This window comes from Pinus tabuliformis, chromosome 4_2, assembly GCF_031772625.1.
Source record: "Pinus tabuliformis cultivar Carrire ecotype Pingquan chromosome 4_2, CPIR1, whole genome shotgun sequence".
In the NCBI taxonomy this organism is placed as follows: domain Eukaryota; kingdom Viridiplantae; phylum Streptophyta; class Pinopsida; order Pinales; family Pinaceae; genus Pinus; species Pinus tabuliformis.
The window spans coordinates 565,891,023-565,915,942 of record NC_142304.1 but is presented as its reverse complement, the minus strand read 5'-3'; the positions used below and the strand labels follow the sequence as shown (position 1 = coordinate 565,915,942).

At 35.2% G+C, this 24,920-nt stretch overlaps 1 pseudogene; it reads right to left on the bottom strand.

The window, feature by feature from the left end:
- Nucleotides 1–19,313, bottom strand: part of LOC149170545 (respiratory burst oxidase homolog protein F-like) — a 37,139-nt pseudogene extending 17,826 nt beyond the window's left edge.
- Between the last annotated feature and the right edge of the window lie 5,607 nt (nucleotides 19,314–24,920).

The following is a 24,920-nucleotide window of genomic DNA, read 5'->3' as shown; positions in this document are numbered from 1 at the left end:
AATGCCAAATATTGTTGGTTGGGTGGCAGGTTCCTCTTTCCAGAATTTCTTGACTGGGTGAACTAAAGCAGATAAGTGCTTCTAACTTCCAGAATCTATTTAAATTAAACAAAAACCATAGGATAAATATTTTACATGGTTGTGTATTAATATCTGCTGGAAGTAGGAAATTCTTATGACATCTCTTTTCTATCTTGATAAATTAAGAAAATTCTATGTTCATGATTATGTGATTAAAGGAAAAGTGTGCATATCTATATTAAATAACTTTCAAAAGTGTTCTTATTCTTGTTACTTATTCATATAAAACCAAAAAGAATGATTGTCTCAACATCGAGATTAAGTAAAGAATCAGGATAAACAAGCGTTCTAGAAAAATAGCTAGAAAAGACAAGAAACTTATTTGGAAATTACAGTTTTAGGAAAAACTGGTAAATAATTCTATTAACATAGAGTGTGAATCCGTTAACTCCCAGCTTAACGAACAAAATTCGTTCGATTAGTCCATGACCTGTAAGTGGTAAAACCCTGTACCACATGAGCAGAGAATAGGTCCCGAGAACCTCAAGTCCCACTCTCCACAAGGTACCATAAATAAAAAAAACAAGAATCAACTAAGACCATAAATGTCTAATCTAGTGCTTCACTATGTAATAGGAACCAATATCAATATATAAACACAAATAATCTACCGATAAAAAATATAGATACAAAACCTAGACTTTATTCATGAGTAAAAATGTGCATAATAGTAAATATGGAGATACCCTGATTTTAGTTATGGAAATGATGCGCACAACAACAATTATAGAGATATTCCAGACATTAAATAACCTCATATACAAAAACCTGCGCATGCAAACTGTAACAAAAGAACAGGTGAAACCCACACAAGTATAGTCATAATTTCTTCTTAGAAAGAAAACACAATATGAAAAACATAAGCCATATGAGCTAGGTAGTAATTATGTGAATCTCCAACAATTTATCATAAAACCTTTAATGCTAGAGGAATGGCAATAATATATAAAAACAATTTATTTGGTTGATGTGGTTCACATGAAATAGTTTGAGGAATGACAATAATATATAAAAACAATTTATTTGGTTTGATGTGGTTCAGATGACATTAACTAATTGTGGTTGATGTGGTTCAGATGAAATACCTGCGGTGCCGGGAGGGTTTACAAGTTCAAACTTGAATATTGAGCGTGTTTTCAAATTCAAATAACACGACATTAATGGTTACAATATTGATACGTATTCCACCTGATAACACCATTTTGTATTTATCACCAATCGAGCTCATGTATTTTATTTCGAATGAGAACATTCCATGACAATTAATATCAGATGGTATGTGGAATGGATAGCATATGATACACTACATGACATGATACACATGCCGCTCATTTCAATGGGCATCAATACAAACAACGAGATGGATGATCACATCATGCATATCTCCATCACTATTAACCAGAAAGTGTTTGCCTGAAATTTACTTATACGGATTGACTGGTAAACAGGTGTCCGAGTGTCCGTGCCCTGAGGTCCTTAGGGGGTGTATTAATGGGTTTATAGGGTTGGAAATATTGGTTGCCTTTCTATTACTGGAGCACCATGAGAGTACAAAAAGGAAGGTTGCCACACAGGTAGGCATCAGGCATTGTACAAAAATGTCTTCCATCATTTGTGTCCATTTCGGTAGTGCCTTTTCAAAAATATATATATACCAAGTCGCGTATATGCAGGTTCACTATATACCAAGTAGGGTATACACACAGTTTCATTCACGGAAAAGTGCGTACATCTCAGAAAGCTTATTTTTGGGTCCGTGCTATTTAGACTTATGGTTTTGGTCTGTGGTATTGCACCCATAAGTGTTGATCCCAAGTATTGGGTCGATGGTATTGTTTTATTATGGTTTTGGTCCGTGGTATTGAGCAAGGCCTAAGACTATAAAAGGAGAGGAAGATCATTAGGAAAATGGATCGAAAAAGTCTTGAATATTTGAAGAGCCATGAGATCCAGTATGCAGGTTATGGGTTGATGATGCATTGCTTAATCTGAGCTAAGGAGGGATCTCACTAGTGGATGGAGAACAAGATCTAAGGATAGATCGGGATCAAATGGTTTGATATGAACTATCTCTATATGCTTGATTATGTTTATTCTAGATCTGTATACTGATGCTTGTAATAATCTGAACTGGGTATAACTTAAGTTTGAAATCGCTGCAAGTCATGATTGAATATTTATAGATCTGTACAAGAGTTGGCATTGGTGTAAGCACGTATGTACGCAGGTTGAGTTCATTGTAGTAGCGTATACCTTTTGAGCTATGATATTTGAAGTTACAGGTGGTTCTGGTTGTTGAAGGGTTCTGGTGACAGTTTAAAGGTGTCAGTATTTTGCATATCTTGTTTGGCTGATTGTGTTTAGCTTCAGTATTGATGGATGAGAACTAATATTGGATCAGGATCATAATGACTCATATTTATGAGATCTGATGGACTAGATTTAGGTGCTAACACATATATTATCCTTGTATATGTCATGATCTGGTTATGTCTGAAGTCAGGAAGTGCAACAAAGTTATGAATAAGTGATTAATGACATATATGCTGGTTCATCTTGATGAAGTTGCGTATACACGCAGGTTCGGACATTTCCAAGTAGCGTATGTAGTCTGGTGCATGATTTTGATGGTACAGTTGGTTTTGATTGTTATTGCAGAGTTCTGCTCTGTGTTCTGGTGACTGTGTTGTTGACAGGGTTTCAGTGTTTCAGAGATTTATGATGCTAGTATTGATTGTTTTGTGCTTCAATGATATTTATGGGTCCAGTATGAAAATTTGATGAAACGTGGCCTTCAGATTATAGTGTTGTGCTTCAGGAGTATCTAGTCTGAAAATGTATGAAATGTGGTACCCGGAGGAAAAAAGATTATAGGTCGGCGCGTACTAGTATCTTAGCTAGTACAAGAGCAAAGGGGGTTGGAGCTCCCTTCCAGGAGAATCTGGAGAACGAGAGAAGGTTGTAGCCTTCTACAGGTTGTAGCCTGCATGCCAGTAAATGACTGCACCAGTACATTGTAAAAGAAGTTTCTTAATAAAGGAAGATAGAAACGAATTGCAGTAGGTGGTTTTCACCCACATTGGGTTTCCACCTTATATCATGGTGTTCATGTGTGTTGCTTATGTGTGTTGATGTATCTGTTATACTGCTACTATTGACTGTTAATACGGCTAATAATGTTCTGATGCATCCATTGAAGATCACATAACTGAATCATGAGTTTAATGGTTATACGCTAGTTGCAATAGACACAGTCGTGTATACTTAACTGAAGTAGCATATATGATTCTGAAGTATGAAAATGAAAAGTTTTATAGATTAGATAATACTGATTCACCCCCCCTCTCAGTATTATTTCCAACAATTGGTTTGATAGCAGGTCCTTTGGTAGAGGCTTGATCGCTTAAAGGAGATCCGTGGAATAATGGGAAAGAAGCTTAAGAAGAAAGCACATAAGCGAAAGAAGACATCTCAGAAGAACTATGATAGTGGGAGAATCGATTGGGGATTAGGCATAAGAAGCTCTTCAGATTCATAATCATTTAACGATGAAGATGAACTATCAGGTATGAATTTGCTATCCTCTGATGTTCCAGCTATCTATCCATTTGGAAAAGATGAAAGTGATAGTGGAACAACTGAATTTGCTCTTATGGGTGAACAAAAAAGATATCAAATAGAGGCAAAAGTTAAAAGTCTGAAAAACAAAATTAGAACTCAAGAAGAACTTTTGAACATAAAGGATGGTGCCTTCAAAGAAGCTGCTACTAGACTAAAGACTCAACTAGAGTTATTCAAGGACAAATATCAAAAGTTGTAGGATGAAGTAACATCCCTAAGAAATGAAGTCATTGAAAAGAACACAACAATCAAGGAGCTCAGAGATCGATCTAGTTATCATGAAAGTCTTGAAGCTATGACCCTCTCGCTAAAGGAAGAACTTGAAGAAACAAAGAAGCAGAGTAAAGATCTACTCCAAGCTATTGAAAAACAGGAAAATGAAGTTATCAGCTTAAAATCTCAGCTGGAATGTGCCTTCAGAATTCGTCAAATGCAGTGCGATGTGAATGAAGAATAAGAAAAGGAGATTCTCAAACTAAGGCAACGAATGGAAGAGGAAAGAAATGCTGAGGAAAACATGAAGAAAGAATGTCTGGAAAAGGAAGAACAACTTCAAGTTGAGGTAAATATCTTGAGAGGTAAATTAGAAGAAAAGGATAAACTATTACGATTTCAAGATAGTACTAAAGCCTTGGATGATATTCTTAGTAGTCAAAGGTCTCCTACTATCAAGACTGGTCTTGGTTTTCATGAATCTGTTGAAGGTGAATCCAGTTCACAAGGTGAGGCAAGGAACTCTAAAGAGAAATCTAAAATGATCAACAAGGAGATAAGAGAGATGAGAGGTCAACAATCAAGGAAAGAGATTCTTCAAATAAAATCTTTTACTCCTGGAAGTAATAGTCGGCCATTTAATCAGATGAATAATATTGAATGTTATGAATGTCATAATCTTGGACATGTTGCAGCTAGATGTAGAAGAAGAATGGTTCAAGATCATCACATAAAAAGATCACCACATTCCAGGTACTTTAATGGATATTTTTTTTCTTGCAATATGTTTGGTCACAAAGCTGCTGATTGCTAGAGGAGGAATATGAAAAATGTAAGATGTTATGCATGTAACAAGCTTGGACATATAGCAAAGGAATGCAGGAACAAAGGACGGACATCACACCAAAAGGAGAGAGCATCATCACACTTGAAGATATGGAAGAAGAAGGAAATACAGTCAGAAAGATGTGGCACAACACAATGTACTCAGATACAACACAACACAGACATAACAGACTCAGAGGGAGCTGAAAGTATAAAACTTCAGTATCTGAATCTCATACGCAAGTTCCATAAAGGGAAGTCGCATATATACGCGAGTTAGACACTGCAAAGTCGCGTATATGTCAATCTGAGGGAAAGCAGTGGGGACAGGCTCAGAAAAAGGATCTGATATGGTTCGGTCCATTATTTGCTCTATTGGTTAATAGTCACAGTCTGCTGAGGATGTGTGAAAATGTTTTTTACTTGTAAGATGTTTAGAAGTGTTTTGATCCTAATGATGCTTATTGCTGATATATGCATGATCAGATCTAACAGATGGCACAGGTTGAGGGGGAGCATATGCCTTTAATAATTCATTGTTGGCATTATGGTTAATAGTCCTTGGTAATGATGCTTATATGGCTAAATGATATATCTTGCTATGATGTGGTTATGAGTTGTTCATGATAAAATCTCATATGATTCTTGGGGTTACATAGTTGATGTTCAGACCATATTTGTGGATTGATTCTTAGATGGTGCATATATGATGCTTACATAAGGATAAGGAGAAGTACAAAGCTTGAATTCACATCTTATTTACTTGATGATGAGTCACTCATATGCTGTCGTCGTCATATGCATAAAGATCATATATTACAGTTATGGTGCAGGATTCCTATAATTCTTGGTGCTCATGTGGATGAGGATTGTTGATGTTGATGATATAAAGAAGCCTTGACAAATGATCTTGGGCTCAAGATACATAGTGCTGGATACATGGATAATTATTCAAAGTTGCATTGTTGGTGACATGATGATGATGAGTTCTTACCTATATGATGATAGGTTGATTCTTACATTTGATGATTGATGCAGATGTTCCCAAGTAATGATACTTGGATCATGTAGATCTTGATGTCGATGAAATGGCTATGGTGGTTTCACACATGATATAATGTGAATGACTCTCAATTCTGTTCAAAGGGATGAATTGATGCAGACATACTATGTTATAGATTGATGAATTATACTCTACAAGACATTTACAGGTTGCTAATCTGGAAGTGGTTGTACGCGCGTTCTATGAGTAGTATCCGCATATATACGCCTATTTATTCAGATATAGTTGCGCATATGGAGTTTTGAAGAATATCTGTAGGGGCAGACTCTGATTGAAGATAGTCTGATATGGGTCTGACAGAGACCATCTGGCACAGGTTCAGGGGAGCAGATAATCTTCTAATGATGCAGTGTTGGCATTACCTTAGAAGCTTTTGGTTCAAGTTCTCATGCAGAGGGAGAACAGAAAGAGAATATAATTGTCGGTCTAGATGCTTATGGAACAGATCATACATTGTGTATAGTTGTTGATGACTATCGTGGTCTTATTTAGATGTCTGGTCTCATGACTCATGATGTAATTGAGTGTCTCTATCTGGTCATATGATGAATATTGAAATATTTCAGTCATGTATTTTTATCAAGGTCATGTAACGGCCTATGTTGGTTTCCCCACTATGCCTGGGATGAATGATGTTATACTCTTGTATTATCATGTGTAAAATTTTGGTATATCCCCACTTGGTTGGGAGATGGATGTATGTATAAGTCTTTGGTTCTAGGAAGGTCACTAATGATGTATAGAGTCATGTTCTTTCTTGTAGAACATCTTTTTGCGGACCTTGCTTACAGTCAGGGAGAGCATGATCAATGCACTTCAGCAGAGCAGAGACTTCAGCATGTACTCAAGGGGAGCATGGACAGAATAGTACACCTTGGCATATACAAAGGGGGAGCACATTCAGAGAGTTCATCAGGTACTCAGGGGGAGTATGAATAGCGGAATGCTTATCTTGGAAAGAGAATATCTTGGTTCGCCCTTTGCCCTTGATGTCAAAGGGGGAGAGTGATTTGGTGTTGTTGCCATCAAGTCCAAAGGGAGAGATTGTTGGCATTATGATGCAGGTGTTGTACTTGATGGCAACCCTCTCATAGAAGAACATCTCACTTATTTATAACTGGATGAATCTTCAGAAGACATATCAGATGTGACTGATGGAGGACAGCTCAAAGGAATCAAATGATAGTTCTAAGTGTGACAAGTTAGCTTTGCCATCAAGTCCAAAGGGGGAGATTGTTGGCATTATGAGACAAGTGTTGTCCTTGATGGCAAATCACATAGATGATAGATTAGAGTGTAGCAGGTCAGTAGCAAATAATTGATGATCAGACTACAAAGAATGAAGAAAGAAGATTATATATGCAGGCTCTCTATATACCAAGTAGGGTATACACGTAGGTTCACTATATACCAAGTCGCGTATACCCAGGTTCACTATATACCAAGTAGGGTATATATGCAGGTTCACTATATACCAAGTCGCGTATACGTAGGTTCGCTATATACCAAGTAGGGTATACATGTAGTTTCATATACGGAAAAGCGTGTACATGTCAGAAAGCTTATTTTTGGGTCCGTGGTATTTATACTTATGGTTTTGGTCTGTGGTATTGCACCCATAAGTGTTGATCCCAAGTATTGGGTCGATGGTATTGTTTTATTAGGGTTTTGGTCCGTGGTATTGAGTAAGGCCTAAGACTATAAAAGGAGAGGAAGATCATTAGGAAAATGGATCGAAAAAGTCTTAAATATCTGAAGAAGCATGAGATCCAGTATGCAGGTTATGGGTTGATGATGCATTGCTTAATCTGAGCTAAGGAGGGATCTCACTAGTGGATGGAGAACAAGATCTAAGGATAGATCGGGATCAAATGGTTTGATATGAACTATCTCTATATGATTGATTATGTTTATTCTAGATCTGTATACTGATGCTTGTAATAATCTGAACTGGGTATAACTTAAGTTTGAAATCGCTGCAAGTCATGATTGAATATTTATAGATCTGTACGCGGGTTGGCGTTGGTGTAAGCGCGTATGTACGCAGTTTGAGTTCATTATAGTAGCGTATACCTTTTGAGCTATGATATTTGAAGTTACAGGTGGTTCTGGTTGTTGAAGGGTTCTGATGACAGTTTAAAGGTGTTAGTATTATGCATATCTTGTTTGGTTGATTGTGTTTAGCTTCAGTATTGATGGATGAGAACTAATATTGGATCAGGATCATAATGACTCATATTTATGAGATCTGATGGACTAGATCTGGGTGCTAACACATATATTATCCTTGTATATGTCATGATTTGGTTATGTTTGAAGTCAGGAAGTGTAGAAAAGTTATGAATAAGTGATTAATGACATATACGCTGGTTCATCTTGATGAAGTTGCGTATACACACAGGTTCAGCATTTCCAAGTAGCGTATGTATTCTGGTGCATGATTTTGATGGTACAGTTGGTTTTGATTGTTATTGCAGAGTTCTGCTCTGTTTTCTGGTGACTGTGTTGTTGACAGGGTTTCAGTGTTTCAGTGATTCAGAGATTGATGATGCTAGTATTGATTGTTTTTTGCTTCAATGATATTTATGGGTCCAGTATGAAAATTTAATGAAACATGGCCTTCATATTATAGTGTTGTGCTTCAGGAGTATCCAGTCTAAAAATGTATGAAACGTGGTACCCGGAGGAGAAAATATTGTAGGCCAGCGCCTACGTACTAGTATCTTAGCTAGTACAAGAGAAAAGGGGGTTGGAGCTCCCTTCCAGGAGAATCTGGAGAACGAGAGAAGGTTGTAGCCTTCTGCAGGTTGTAGCCCGCGTGCTGGTAAAGGACTGCACTAGTACATTGTAAAAGAAGTTTCTTAATAAAGGAAGATATAAACGAATTGCAGCAGGTGGTTTTCACCCACATTGGGTTTCCACCTTATATCATGGTGTTCATGTGTGTTGCTTATGTGTGTTAATCTATCTGTTATACTACTAGTATTGACTGTTAATATGGCTAATAATGTTCTGATGCATCCATTGAAGATCACATAACTGAATCATGAGTTGAATGGTCATATGCTAGTTGCAATAGACACAGTCGCGTATATACGCGGCTATACTTAACTGAAGTAGCGTATATGATTCTGAAGTATTAAAATGAAAAGTTTTATTGATTAGATAATACTGATTCACCCCCCCTCTCAGTATTATTTCCAACAAATATGTCTTATCCTACACTGGCAAACAAGGCAATGTTGGCACATAGGTTGCAAAATTCACTGGACAACACTACTGCCCAATTGCACCTAGAAATGGCCTCCTCACAGGCAAAAGATAGCAGAATCAAATCATTGGAGGAATTGATTATTGAGTTGGGCCATAACCCAAAGGATATCAAGGATACAGAGAGCCTAATAAAGAAAAAGAATGAAGATATAGCTGTACTAAGAAAGCAGTTGAAATTGCCACCACTCATTCACCCTCAGACTACTGAAGTGATTGAGAAGTAAAATGAAGAAGAGCTTATGGACTTGGTCGTTAAGCTAAATGAGCAACTAAAAGAGACAGAGCAAGAATTAGAAAAAACATTACAAAGCAGGCAGAGTGAGTCGACCAAATAGCCTCGAAATGTAGTGCCAGTGATTTCTATAGCAGTCCCTTCTACATTGGCAACTTCGTTAGCACCAAATTTCCCTTTGGCAACAGCTGCAACTATAGAAGTAACAGGTACAAGTGCATCACAGATAGGAACCTCAAATCAGAGCATAGAAGATTTGATCAAGTCCATGGAGGAAATGAAGCCCCAAGTCACTAAAATGCAAAAAGTAAAAAAGAAATTCATTACTTTAGAGCAAAAATATGATGTAAAAAAATTCAATTTAGCCAAAGAGATGAGAAAAAACAAAGGCTTGACTCAACAGATTAAAACACTGGAAACGGATCTTACATTTGAAAAGCCTTTCACTGATATCAAAAAGATATTATGGACCAATATCATTATTCAATAAATGATATTTGGTCATCAATTCAAATCATTTTTGAACAAACTGACTTAGTGAAAGTTGCTCTTCAAGAGATTGAAAAAACCAAGGAAGAACTAGGAAGGAAGCCTGAAGAAGCTATCAGATTAATAAACTTTCTAAACAGTAGAAACATGCATGAGTTGGAACAATTAAACATTGAGGATATGACTGCTACCATCCTCGAAATAAAGAAAGTATTAACCAAAAGGAGTCTAATTCAAAGCCTGGAACGCAAATGTAAAAATACGCAAGAAGACATAGATGACATCATGGAGAAATTTGGCTTCTTAAAAAGTAAAGGACTTCCAAGTCCTTTAGTCATCAATGACAAGCTAATGTTTCAGAATGATTATGTCAACAAATTACATCAGCAAGCGAACAGTCAGCACAGTTCATCTATAGTCTATGAGCATGAAGTGAAACACTTATTTATAGTGCAACCAAATTTTGTAAAATATACAGAAGCAGATGAAATCTACAGAAAATTGACAAGGACAAGAATAACGAGAGATTATTGGTGGACCAGCATGATAGACATATTATGATTTATCATGGTAAAAAGTGAAGTAAATTGAAGTATTTACCATAGTCAATTTTTGTAAAAAAGGATGAATGATGGTAAAATAGGTAAAGAGTATCAGTCACAGGTAAAAGAGTATCAGTGAAAAGATAAAATCAATCATCCGGCATAGAATTACGAGAAAGACAACAAGATGCATATTTATAGGACCTACCTCCAACTCCTTGAACAAAAACAGGGACAACAACAAGCAGTTCACATTCAGTTTCTACTTTCGAGACCATCTGTCTGTATATTCATGTAAAAGATATTTAGTTTTCATAGAATGTATCTCTCTTAGTTAGGAGATATTTTGATGTAAATTTTGTATTAGTACTTCCTTATTTGAAGTACTGAGGGTGGATTCTTAGACATTTCTATAGACAATTTACTTTTGGAATTGAAGTGTTGTTGAACAACTCTTGTATGGCTGGCTAGAACAAAGTAATCAAGCAAAGGAATTTTACAGGATACCTCTATCAAACGAGAAACAAATAAGTGTTCTATGTCTTGTGTTTTTATAGTTTTTCTGGTTTAATTAACATTCATATGTGTTTCATATATGAATGATAAACGAAAAATTATATTTGAAAAATATCTTTACTGCATTCTGTCTTTAAAATCTTTTATTTTCTTAATGTTTTCTTCCAAGCTATTATAGGTAGGGAATTCTTAATTTCTCCCTACATTCATAGTTTATCACTATGATCATTTAAAAAAGAATACTTAATTGCTTTTTGTTAATGAGCACCCTCTTTCTTTCATCTTGGATGTTGTTGAAGGATTTTTTATTACCCTTCCTCCCTGTTCAAACCAATCCACCCATTTTAAGCTATCATTTGTCTTTTGTTTAGCTATCTTGCCCTATGAAATTCTCCTTTGTTAAATCAAACCGATCCAGTTAAGCCATCTTCAGTTGACTCCATAGCCCAATGGCCTGAAATACCTTGTTCTATCCATCTGCTCCTGAATTCCACCACCAAACAAAATCAAAACTCCCCAAGCTTTCATAACTATCCTAATATCCCATAAACAAAGCTATATCATAAAGAGAGAGCCCTCTCTGAGTACGATTGGCTAGATTCTGTACTTGAAAGGTTGGTTTGTGGTTACCTTGGAACCCTTTTCTTCTTCTAACAACTTCAAGGAAAATCTGAGTGATAAGAGGCATGAGATTTTTGATTGGCCACTTCTCTACAAAAGCAACCTAGAATTCAGCCACACATACTAGACACTTTTGGAGGGTCAGCATGTTCTAGGCTTTCACCTCCAAGATGCCCTATTATGCCACCTGGGTCACCTCTGTGTTCCTTCAAGCGAGCGCACCAAGATGATTTTGGAAGCACATTACAATCAGGCTGTTGGGCATTTCGAGGTCGAGAAAATGGTGGCAGTACTGCAGAAGTATTTCTATTGGTCGAATCTTCGACAGGATGTCGTGAAGTATATTAGATCGTACACTCCCTGCGCCATTGCCAAATCGACCATCAAGAAGCAAGACCTCTATATCTCGCTGCCTACACCTAGTCGACCTTGGGAATCCATCTCCATGGATTACATGGTAGGCCTTCCTTCCATAAGCATGGAAACGACTATGTTTTTGTGGTCGTCGACAGGTTCTTGAAGATGGCCATTGTGGTGGCCTGCAAGAAGAATATCACAGCAGAAGCCACTGCTAAACTCTTCTTTGAATGAGTGTAGGTACACTTTGGGATCCCATAGTCTATCATCTCATATCGGGACAGTAGGTTCCTTAGTACATTTTGGTCTAGTCTCTGGTCGATGCTGGACACCAAACTCACTAATTCCACAACCTTCCTTCCTCAAATTGATGGCTATATGGAGGTTGTCAACAGGATGATCGTACACATTTTGCACATGTACAACTCAAAGCATCCATGCACATGGGACGAGAGCCTCCCCTATGTTCCTCATAGCTACAACCAGGCTCTTCACAACTCGACTGGCCACAGCCCTTTTCAGGTGGGCTTGGGATTCCAGCCACTATGTCCCATTGATGTGGCCATGCCATTTGTAGCTACTCATGCAGATTCTGCTCATGTCCAGTAAGAAACAGATAAGGCAAACAACTTCATTGAGCACATCCAACATATTTGCCAGCAAGTCCATGACATTCTGGAGAAATCAACTACCAAGTACAAGTAGGGACATGATCAACATCGGGTGCCACACACGTTTCATGTGGACGACAAAGTCTAGTTGCATTTGCAAAATGAACGCCTTAACGAAACCTATCAGAAAGTCAGACCACTCTGATATGGTCCTTACACCATTACCAAGGCTGTGGGAGACAATGCATTTGAGCTCAACATTCTCCCATTCCTTGGCCTGCACCTAATGTTCAATATGGACCGCCTTTGGCCATACTTTCCACCATTACTAGATACATCCGACATTGCAGAATAACTCACACCCACAGAGTTAAATCCAGATTGCATGGAACAAGCTGCAACTAATCGGATCATGGAAACATAGATCAAGCACACTCGCCAACAGAATATCCAACTTTATCGAGTTGTCAAAGCAAGCCAACTCCTTCACCAGGGCAAGTGGCTCACCAGGGACCAAGTTCAGCAGAAGTTTCCTCATCTCATGGACGAACTCAATGTAATGGGGACCATTGCTTCCTAAGGGGGGAGGAATGATCTAGGTGGATATTGGTGGCCACCTGCCAAGTCCACTTGGACCCCCACCATTGTTTCTTTCAGCTTTTCAGTTTTCTTAATTGTAGCACAGTTTACTATTTTTAGCAGTTTTTCGGGTCTTGAACTTTCGGAGCTGTTTTGAGGCCCTAAATGACATTTTTTGGGAAAACTAGGAGCAACAAGGGTCCATGGACCACGTTTCCCTTCCTAAAGTTTTAGTTCTGGATAGATCTTTCTAATGAGATATTGTGCGCGTCAAACGAAGATCATATGCCAAAGTTACTACCCCGGGAAGTTAATGTACCAATTTACACAAACAAGGCCACAGCTTGGCATTTCATCTTCTAGGGTTAGGTTTTTGGATGTTTACGGTTTTCCATTATCTCTCAACAATAAATAGGCCTTCGAGCCTCATTGTAACACAATACAGAGGCATGTAACCGCCACATCTCTTCTCAGAGATAAGCTACCATTGCCCTAGCTGGTTTATTTCCATTATTGTTTGTAAGCATATTTATGTATTTTACATTCATGAAATGAAGTATTATTTCGACTGCATCTCTGTGTTTATGGTTATCTCTGTGATTTGTTGCGTTCCTATTTAAATCTCGATCATCCAGGGTCAATATACAAGGTACCAACTTCATTTTTTTGTGTTCTTAGAATTTTTACCTAAAATAGGCCCCATATGAGAAATATTTTTTTTGAATTATCAGTCGTTCCTTTACCCCTACCCCTCTTATCCATTCAAGTTTTAAAGGAGAATAATAAAATAAGAAAACGAAATGATTTGTGAAAACTACTTGTTGGACTATAAAAATTCAAATAAATTAGTGTTGCAGTTATTTCAAAAAAAAACACACCTGTACAAATCCCCTTGACAATAAACCTTACCCTTCTAAAATAAATAGTAATAGAAGTACACCTACTAAAAAAAACAACACATAACTCGCCTCTACTATTGAGAAAGAAATTATTCATAAATTTACTAGAATATCTCCTAGTGCCTCCTCGACAACAACGCCAAAATGTTGGTTGTAGCATTTAAATATGCTAATGGCCCAACACTTAATTCCATTAGAGACTCGTAATCTTAGAGGAATAACACTGGAAATTCCAAAATGTCTCAATAGTCCCGCAAAACTACTCCTTACTAAAAACTACGCATTAGAATTATCATAAGTTCGTCGAAGAAATACATAAGACCCCAATTCAATTCCAACGCTAAGCTTGGAAACTTTATTAAAACAAGCTAACATATGATCAATTAGGGTTTTGTTCACTTCACTCTTTGACTACTGAACAAACCAAACTTGTACATTGTCTAAATGGACCAAAGTGCTCTAAGAAACACACACAAGCTCAAGAACTCATAAATCAATACCAAATAGGTCTCTCAAAGTCAAATCAATTACTATTGATATTACTACATTATATTCTCTACTACAATTTGTTCATGTAATATAAAATTAAAAATGTGGCTTCAACTTGTCTCCATTCTATCAATCAATATAATAAATTGTTGCCAACATCTATTATGTACATGCCAGAAATAACCACACTGTTTATTATCTCTTCTTCAAGCTTGGAAAGGAACTCAAACAATAAATATGGGAAACTCAACTTCTAAGGCAAGAAGATCACCGAAAGAAGAAACTCTATAGGTATGAGAATGAAAATTATCTTTTAATAATTAATAATGCAATCAAACCTTCAGATAGTCAAACTACTCCTAACAAGCTTTACCGCACTCAACAACTATGAGTATAACAAGTGTTTACATTATGCATATACCAATCACCTCTCCAAACATACAAACTCTGGGAATCAAAACATATAACGAGAAATACTTATATTTAAATCAATCAACTCCAAATATGTTTCCTCTAAATGATACAACACTTACATTATCGAAACAAATGTTTCAATAGGTCTTTATAGGCCAACAAGGAAAAATAGGGGTTTATTGATGAATTTTCTTCAGAACTCACAAAGAAAGATTTCAATTCAATATGTTGTGAACCAATACGACTGAAAGCACTATTATTACACATTGATGTTATCATAAATAACTCGATTTGTTATTGAAGAGATATATGGTTTTAGGACCCTCAAATTTGTTATGTTTGCACAGATACAAGGGAGTTTAAAGAAGCTGAGATACCTTCATATCTTGAGTATATAATGGCTCAAGCTCTTCATAAGAGATCCTATTTAATATTAATAATGAACCATTGTGACTCTTAGAACATTTTAAGGCTGACATCTACCAATACCTAAAAAGACAACTCACATTAAATCTTTATAGACACCGAGAATATACAAAATAATACTGTGGCAAAGATCTAATTCATGCAACCCAATTTATATGGAAGAAATAAAGGTATTTCATGTACTTATGGTGATATCCCTTTCAGATCTAATTTTTGAATAACCACAACCCAAAATATGAAGCAAATATTTGAAAAATAAAGAGCATAGAGATAAAATGGACCAAATCGCATATAAATGAAACCACAAATCTTATGTCAAAACACTCCAATGAATCAAATGAAGTAAACAAGCCACGCAATAGTAATCTAATGGAGTTGTGTTAAGATGGGTTGGTTGGGTCCTGGCCATCGAACTCGCACTCTCTTAAAATAATAGTAAATTACATAATGAAATAGGACATCACATAAAATGAAAAGAATGGAGAAGAAATTGGAATTTGGATCATATTAATGAATTTCAGTCGTTCAGTACATAATGATCTTAGTGATACATTCCCAACTGATGAGGAGTGATACTAAATATGAAAGTAACAACATAACACCACCATAGCATCGCTAACCTATCTCTAGACTATAAACCCAAGTTATATAGTGGATTACATTAGAAATATTACTATAACTGAGCCAATCGTGTATAGAGCATCATGAGAAACAAATCACAATAGTCTATGAGTGATAGAAATATGATAAGGCCATTGTTTAACCAAAAGTATATGTTCCATTACATGGGGGTTTCTTTAGTAAACGATTTTTTCTTCTTCGACTTCTATGTTGAGTGCGGGGGAAAGGTAGGCACACTGCATCCTTTAATCTCACTCCATATGACACCTTCACAAATAGTCGAATAGTCGAATTGATAGCTAGCCACTGGCAGATGTCATTAGCTCTAATAACTGACGGTCCACATGCTCTTTGACAGTGATGAAGGAACTCTAGAACTAGTGCAGGAACCATGAAAAGTGTAGGAATTCCCTTAATGAGGAAATGGACTACACCCACTTCGATCAATGACTTGTAGAAGTTATAAACCTTGAAAAACATAGTAAATGAGGTCATTTTGATCAAATTATAAATTTACCCACCAGCTTTCACATTGTAAGAAAATTATAATAAAATCCTCAAGATTACATTAAAAGGAGCACAAAAATACTAGATGAAGGATTTAATACTAGTAAAACAAGGGAGTGGTGAGCGTGTTATATGGAAAAAAATAAGCCATTTTAGGACCCTAACAATAACATGATATTTTCTTCTGATAGTTAGATGTGGTGGCATTTTCTTATGGTAGAAATTACATGCAAAGTGGCATTTTCTTTCTCTCCAATAATTTAGCACTTAGCATCCTTACATGATCCCCTTATATGATGAAATTTTTTATGCTATTAATATTATCTGAATTTCCCTCCTCTACTTTCTAATGATCTAGCCTAGAGATACCATCGTTATGTCATTTCTTTTTGAGTTTGATATAAATTTGAAAAGAGTTCAAAGAAATCTTTCGGAATCTTTAGACATAATACCAATGGGAGAAGGAAAGCTTATTATGAGGATGATATAATGTGGTATAGTGCTTCTAACGTAGGATTATAAATTATGAACCATTTTTTATTTTTCAATCTATTTTTGTAATACTTTAAAATAGTGTAACTACAAACATCAGATCCATATGAAATAATAAGAGACATGAGATCTTAAAAGAGGAATTATAATTTCTCTCATAAGTAGAGCTCTCCTAATTTACAGTTATTTTAATAACTCATTTAGGTTTTCTACATTATTTTTTTAGGAAAGAAATATCACTCCCTCTCAATGTGACAACTATAGTGAGGTTGTTGGTACCAATTCAAAGAGTACACTCACTTAAGGGTTCACAAGAGTCAAAACCAATACAATAATATTCATAGGCAAGAAATCATTACAAAAATATTTTTAAATCCATTATATCTCATCATGTCGTTAGCACAGATATGAACCTAGGTGAGCAAGATAACATCCATTTCACCCCACCATAGGAGATAACACCAATTGACTAAATTTTGGTCATTGGATACCATTCCATGAAGAAATTCAGCCTCCCTCTTAGCTCGAAGGCAATAGAGAGGTTGTTGGTAGTAGGCCATCACCACAATATATACTCAGTTAAGAGAACGACATAGTTACTCTAATCTAGAGCATAAATATGTCAACTTACGAGACATGAAATTGAGTGGGGAGGATAACAACTACTCCGACCAACAACCCAAGCTAAACTCAATTCATAATAAAAATAATTGGCATTCAGTACTACTAGGGGAAGAAATTTTTCCTCTATCTCATCCTAAAGGCAAGAGAGATGATGTTTTTGGTACTGCATTAGCCATGAGTAGAAACTCACTTAAGAGAAAACAATGTTACTCTATTCCAAAGCATCAACATGTCAACTTACAAGATTTCAACTTGGGTGGGGAGGATAATAGCTATTGTGTCCAAAGGATAACAACTATTGTGTCTAACCACCCATGCTAAACTCAATTCACATACTTTTCTACCATTTATTAACACATTTCTTAATATTATAGTTCTAAATATGTTTCTAGTCAAGGTCAACTCTAATATATTTGTGTGAAGTAGTATGGTCCAAATTGTTATTGTCATATACAAAATTAGTATAAGGAATTGTTTTAGATTTGAATATCAAAACATTGTATATTTCCTATGATACATCTAGTTTCTTGTATTAGTAGACTAATCCATGTTTGAATAATAATTTCTAGTATTGCCTTGGCAATCAACCCTTTTCCCATCACTATCAAATATTCCACTTTAAAATAACTACGCTGGTAAAATAAAGGGTAACGGAAATAGTTTTAGAGTTTGAAATATTGTTTTTATTTCTCATTCTGAAATAACATGAAAAAAACTTAAAAAGAAACCAACAAAAAAAACAATCTTCATAGATTAACCAGAAGAAACTTTATTAAGTATAAATTAAAAAGAAAAATACTTTATTTTTTAATATCCCAATTAAAAATACTTAAATTTTACTTATGCATTTTATCCATATAATTTCAGTGTTTTTCATTCACATTGAAAATTTCAAATTCTAATTATGCATTTTATAAAAATAATTTCAATGTTTTCATTCACATTGAAAATTTCTGCGTTGAGAGATTATTATATTTTAGGAGGAATTTAATGAACCATCCAGGAAAGAATGATGTGTCATTAGAGTTTCTATTCTAAATAAAACCCTGAAAAACTTTAATAAATAAAAGTGCTATAAAAATATTACATATCTTCAATAATTTTGTTATTTAGAAATACTATTTTTGTGATAGGATTTCTATGTATAAACAGATTTACACTTAACCAAAAGTCGACAATTTACGATACCATATCAAAATTATATCGGTTATCATTATAAATAAAATGAATAATTCAATATCACAGTCATCGCAACTTTCTAGAATGTGATTTCGATATGTTAAAAACAAAAGCAGTAACGCCATAATTTATTCATTTACGAAGAAGAGGTAGACACCCAGGGCAGATCACATCATTGAACAAGATAGCAATATAGCTACAAAGAATAGAGTTATTAGATGGAAGCGTATTGCGCAGTGCAGTGGAATAGTTGATATTAGAAGTTGTACTGCTCGTAGCCCATGGAGCAGCCAGTGAGTTGAACCTGAGCACCGATGGCATTGTTGCAAATTCCCCAGATGCGGTTGCCGAGACTAGTAAGGCAGGTCGTGCATTCATATGGGAGAGCGTGACTGCAGATTGCTTCCCCATAGGCAGTGGGAGAACCTGCCATCGATGACTTGTAGTCGTAACTGTAGTCATAACCGTAGGCCGAGTTGTCCTCCAGCTCTGCGATCAGGTTTCCGAGAGTATCAGGTTTCCGAGAGTATCAAAGAGTTGAACCTGAGCACCGATGGCATTCTTGCAAATTCCCCAGATGCGGTCGCCGAGGCTAATAAGGCATGACTGCAGATTGCTTCCCCCGTGGTCGACCGTCATGAGTGGAGGTGGATACGTTAGACGCTTCCAGTATTATCTTTAAATAAATTATGATCTTCCGTAATCCATTTGTAGGATATTTTTTTATCAAACATGCACATTCACACATAAAATTATATAAGTGGTCTATTATTTGTTTTTGTGTAAATTAGGTGTATTAAATATTATATTATATAAATAACATAAGATAAAAGCTTGTATGTCGTTGTGATTGGCTTAACATTAATGAAATTAGACATATCACTTTGTCAAATTGATTCAATTCATTTAATATATTTCTATATTAGTGTAATCATATATATTTCAATATTAGTGTAATCATGTTCGGCGTTTTCAAATTTAAAACTTCTTGTATGTGTAAACTTGCTATAAAAGAGATTGAATATTTCAACTACATTCACAGAATAATCTAGAGGTAAAGTTACCACATAAATAATTATTCATTTTGATGTCGCACTTTTTTCTTTAGCATTAGGTTTAACCTAAACAAAAAAGAAATTCAGGTTGCTCTTCTTATATTTCCACTAGAATTTGACTCAGGATAGTTTTGACATAAAAATAAATGTTCATATCTTTCATATACTTAGTATTTATAGTCTTTTTAGTTCACATATCTCATATCCATTTCCCCATTGTGTAAGGAATTCATTAGAAATGAAAATATAATTAATCTTGAGTTTTCCTTTTCGAAATTCTAGACAAAAAAGAAATTCGTGTTGCTCTTTTTATATTTCTACTAGAACTTGACTCATGATAGTTTTGACCGAGAAATAAATATTCATATCCTTCATATACTTAGTATTTATAGTCTTTTTAGTTCACATATCTCATATCCATTTCCCCACTTGTGTAAGGAATTCATTAGAAATGAAAATACAATTAATCTTGAGTTTTCCCTTTTGAAATTCTCAACATCTTACTGTATTGCAGAGAGATTTCTGCTATGGTAAATATTTGTAGAGGTCATGAATTATTTTCTACTATAGAAATGATGGCCCCAATAGACCATCCCTTATTCATCTACAACAATTCCATCCTCTTCCCTTGGTCATTGGAAAATGATGGTGAAAGGCGTGAGTCATAAATTGATAGCTATGAATAAAAAAATGGGTTGAAATGAACATCACAATTGTTGTGGAGATGGAATACCATGAAGCTATAAAAAAAACTTTGTATACCAATATTAGAAGACTATTGGAGGCTCCTATCCAAAGTAGATCACAACAATTAGAATTTGAAACTCCACCACTAGAAGATTTGTCCATACCTGACCACGTGATGCCCTTATAGAGGTGTTGCCCATAATCAAAGGACATTAAGTCCTTCACTCTAGTAACTCAAGACAAGATAAACGTGTAACCACAACTAGAGAACATTAAAGTTGTTTTCCTTAGAACCATATGATGTTAATTCCTTCTTTGCATTTTACCATGGAGGTTCTTCAATTGTAGACAAAGTTTGTTATAATATTATGGGCCAATACCATGACTTATCAATACAAGATGCCCATAAAATCATCAGTCATTTTAAAATCAAAATAATATCTATATATAAATTAATTAATTTTTTAATATTTTTTAATTAAATTAACATGTAAAAAAAATATGACTATTTTGATATAAATATAAACCCTATATAATTAAAAAATAATTTTTATATATCTAAAATTATTATTAAAAGATAAACATATGTATTAACATAGTAATAAAAATCTTTCTTTAAAGATTATTGTTAATTTATCAAAACCCAAAAGTTGGTCGATCATTCTTAATTTGGAATCGAAAATAGTATCCTCACAAAATATTAATAATAAAACTCTATATCAATTCTATAAATTAAATTGATTAAATTGTTAATTTACATGAGTTGATGTTATTGTTGATAAATTAACTATTTTTTCCTATTATATATGTAACGTTACATGTATAATCTAGGTGATGATAATTAAGGAATCCAAAAAAGTATCATCACCAAATTATTAATAATTAAACTCTCTATCAACTCTATAAATAAATTGTTAACTTAGATGAGTTAATATTCTTGTTGATAAATTAATTATTTTCTCTTATGATATATAGTTTGGGTGATGATACCAAGCTTAATATAATCATTCTTATATTAAATATTTTTTCCTTTCAAAAATTAATTTTCTCATATTTTTTTATTTTTATTTTTTTGTTTTACTAATATGTAATGATAAATATTATATGAAATTTTGAAATAAAATATAGAAAAATATTGTTAATTTAAATTTATTTTAAAATATGTAATAATGATACCTAAATGGGGTGCGTGCCTAGGAGGAGGATAACTCGATAGTCGATTGCTCACATAGACATGGCTTAAGGCTTAATGACAGGTGGTGGGAGGATCGGTGAGCCTCCCCCCGTATTGTTTCTTTTACTCTACAAGTGTGTTATAGTGGGGTCTCTGTAGGATGGTGGGAGTACAGAGAGATGACTTTAAAGACTTGGGAAGATGTCTGGCCAGACCATTTAGTGGTTAATTCATTCTAGAGAGGAAGCCTTGTGACTCTTGCGGTATACCATTGGGGTCTCAAAGGAAAATTGTTGCATGTCAGATATGGCACAGAAAAGAATCTGAGAGACTCTAGCGGAATGGGAAATCCTAGAATCCAATATGGCAACGTTCTATTGGTAAGTATGCTCGTCTTGTTTTTTTTGTTCGTCCTAGTGCATCGAGCCATTTGGATTCTCAGTAAATTGTGCTTGGAGTAAGTAAGGTCTGTGTGGTATGGGCGAAGGACTATTTTTCTCAAGGTAATGTGTTGTTATGGTGGATTGTGCATGGGGTTCTTTGGGTTTGTTATCAGTTTTTAGGTTAAATATTCTCCTTTGCATTCTGAGACTTTCCATACTCAGTGTTCTAGGGAATTATTTCTTCATCGCTTAAATTTTGAGTTCAATTGGAAATAGTGTTACTTTTTAGGGTGCTTGTCTAACACATGAGTGTTGCAAGGTTCTTATTTCTGGTCAGGATAAAGGAACAATCCCCCGAGGCATGCCAACAGTGCAATATCTCTAAGCGGCTCTGACAATGAAGGAGCTACCAGTTACAGAGGAAGTTTTCAATGTTGTGTGTCTAGTGCATGGTTACACAACAACTAGAAAGGAGTTGGTCGATTAAAGCGTGGCTATGGGTGGTAAATCTTGTATTTTGGAGAAATTGGTGGTTCTCGAGGGAAAATCGCCTTGTCATTCCTTATGGTGTGGGTAGAGGCCACTTGGTCGACAGGCTGGTGTACTCTTAGGGAGGGTTGAAGTGGTTTTAGGGTGGCCGAAAAATAATAGATGGTGCTTTTGTCTAGTGGCTCACTTGTGGTTTAGGTGAGGATGACTATAATATGAAGTTGGCTCTATGGTCTTCTCATTTGGCCAAAGCCTTTCCTACCCTACCCAGCTCCAAGGGGAATGCTTGGCGTTGGAGTGTGAAGGCTGGCTGTGGTCATGAAGGAGGTAAGAAAAATCATTGGGATCATGGTCGTGGTGATGGAATGACCCGATGTAGTGGTAGGCATGGTAGTAGGAGTCCTATTTGGCATGGGCATGGGCATGGGGGTCCTCCTCGTCATGTGACGACTTCTAGGACATCAGTGCAATCTATTCAGGCAATGTTAGAGGCTCAATATAGGACTTATAGTGAGGACCATGAGATTGTGATTACAAGACTCTAGTAGTTGCAATACTTCAAATTCCACCTTCGTGAGCATATGGTTGTGGTGTGGTGTGGCAAGAATTTGTTGTCAGAATAGATGAAGAAATTGGAAGCATCGCTGATTTAACATGAGTAGCATGTAGACTAGCCATGTTTCCCTCCTCCCTGTTAGGGATAGGGCCTGACAATTTGATGTCTATCACTTTCGACGATTAGCGATGCTGACTAGGGTGCTATGTATTTTTCAGGTTTTTTGGTGTCTTTGGCCTTATCGAATTTGAGCATTAACCCTTTTTCTATTTTGGATGTTTTGTAATAGTCATTTATCTATGGTTAACAAACCTAGTTAAGGTGAGACCACTAGTTTTTTAATACTACATGTAAAATATTTTGGCATTAATAAAAAATGTTATTCAAATATATATATATATATATATATATATATATATATATATATATATATATATATAATAAAACAAAATTTCTCATTTAATAACAAATAGAAAAGCAATAAAATTTAACTTCTATCATTTCATTATAATATATATATATATATATATATATATATATATATATATATATATATATATATATATATATATATATATATATACATATAATTATATTAATAATTATATATTGAGTTATAGACAAAATAGTTAAGAAAAACTTAACCCCTATATAGGAAAATACACTTAAATAATGTTTTTAATAAATTTGTACTATAATTATAAATTTTAGGTATGATAAAACTGTTTAGAATAAGGTTTTCGATAATGTACTAGAGTCAATAAAGTACCCAGATATTACATTTATGTCTATATATAATTGTCTTTATGACATATAGAGGTATATTTTATATATTAAGAAAATGAGATACATATATATTTTTTTTATGCCTTGGAGGACCTCATTTTTCTATTGATTTTAACAATAAGTTACAACCAGTCCTAAAATTTGTTAGCTGGCCACAACTTGCCCTCTTGGAAAACAAGTTTGTTGGCCACCTAACAACATGGTATGACATCCAAAAATGGTACATTTTGAGTCATTCTATCCAAGCTACATATGAATGTATGTCCATGTTTATCCCTCTATCTACTTTCCTACTACCATAACTGTAATTACAAATAAAAGTAAATGTTATCCACATCAAAATCTACAAAAAGATAGCGACATTATTTCACTGATCTGCATCTTTTACTGAGACAGATTCAACTGGAGCCGAGTATTTTTCAATTTACCTCGTGAGTTCATCTGCTTGCAGTATGCATGGAAATATTTTTTGATTCATTGGAGGTTCCCATCTTGATTCTGCATTTGAAACATGAGTTTCTGGAAGTCTTTTTTGTGCTCTCGGGATGTCTGCACTCGAACACCCATATTAAAATTAGTTTATTCTAAGGCCTTTACCAAGATTCCCTTCATCGACTAGTAGAGGAGGGGAGTGTGCCTGAATTGGGTCATTCTACCTTGGGTGTGCCCTAGGTCAGGCAGTAATACTTGCCAGTCATTGGCTTCGATCTTCATAAAAATTGTGTGACAGTTGAGGTCTTCCTCCCACTTCTCTATCAAATTATGGATTTTTTCATCTATTCCTTCATGATAGGCTTCCACTGCTTCATTGATGATATTAATAGTTGGTTTGCGACCTTTTGGCTTGCCCCCAGATTTTTTGGGTGCCCCTTCCTCTTTCTTGCCCTTGTATTTCTAGCCGCGGCCTTAAGCATGCGGGGTTGAGATGTGAGAGTTAGTTGCCACATGAACTATCTTATCTCACTTCCTCCAAGGTGTTCTATGGTGGTGGATTCTGTAATGAACCTTTTTAGACCACCCAATAAAAACAACCTTTAGACCCCATAAATTTAAATATTTTGTCTTAGTTACAGATAAGAGTTCACGGTCATCACAAATTTAGTGAACCAAGAATCA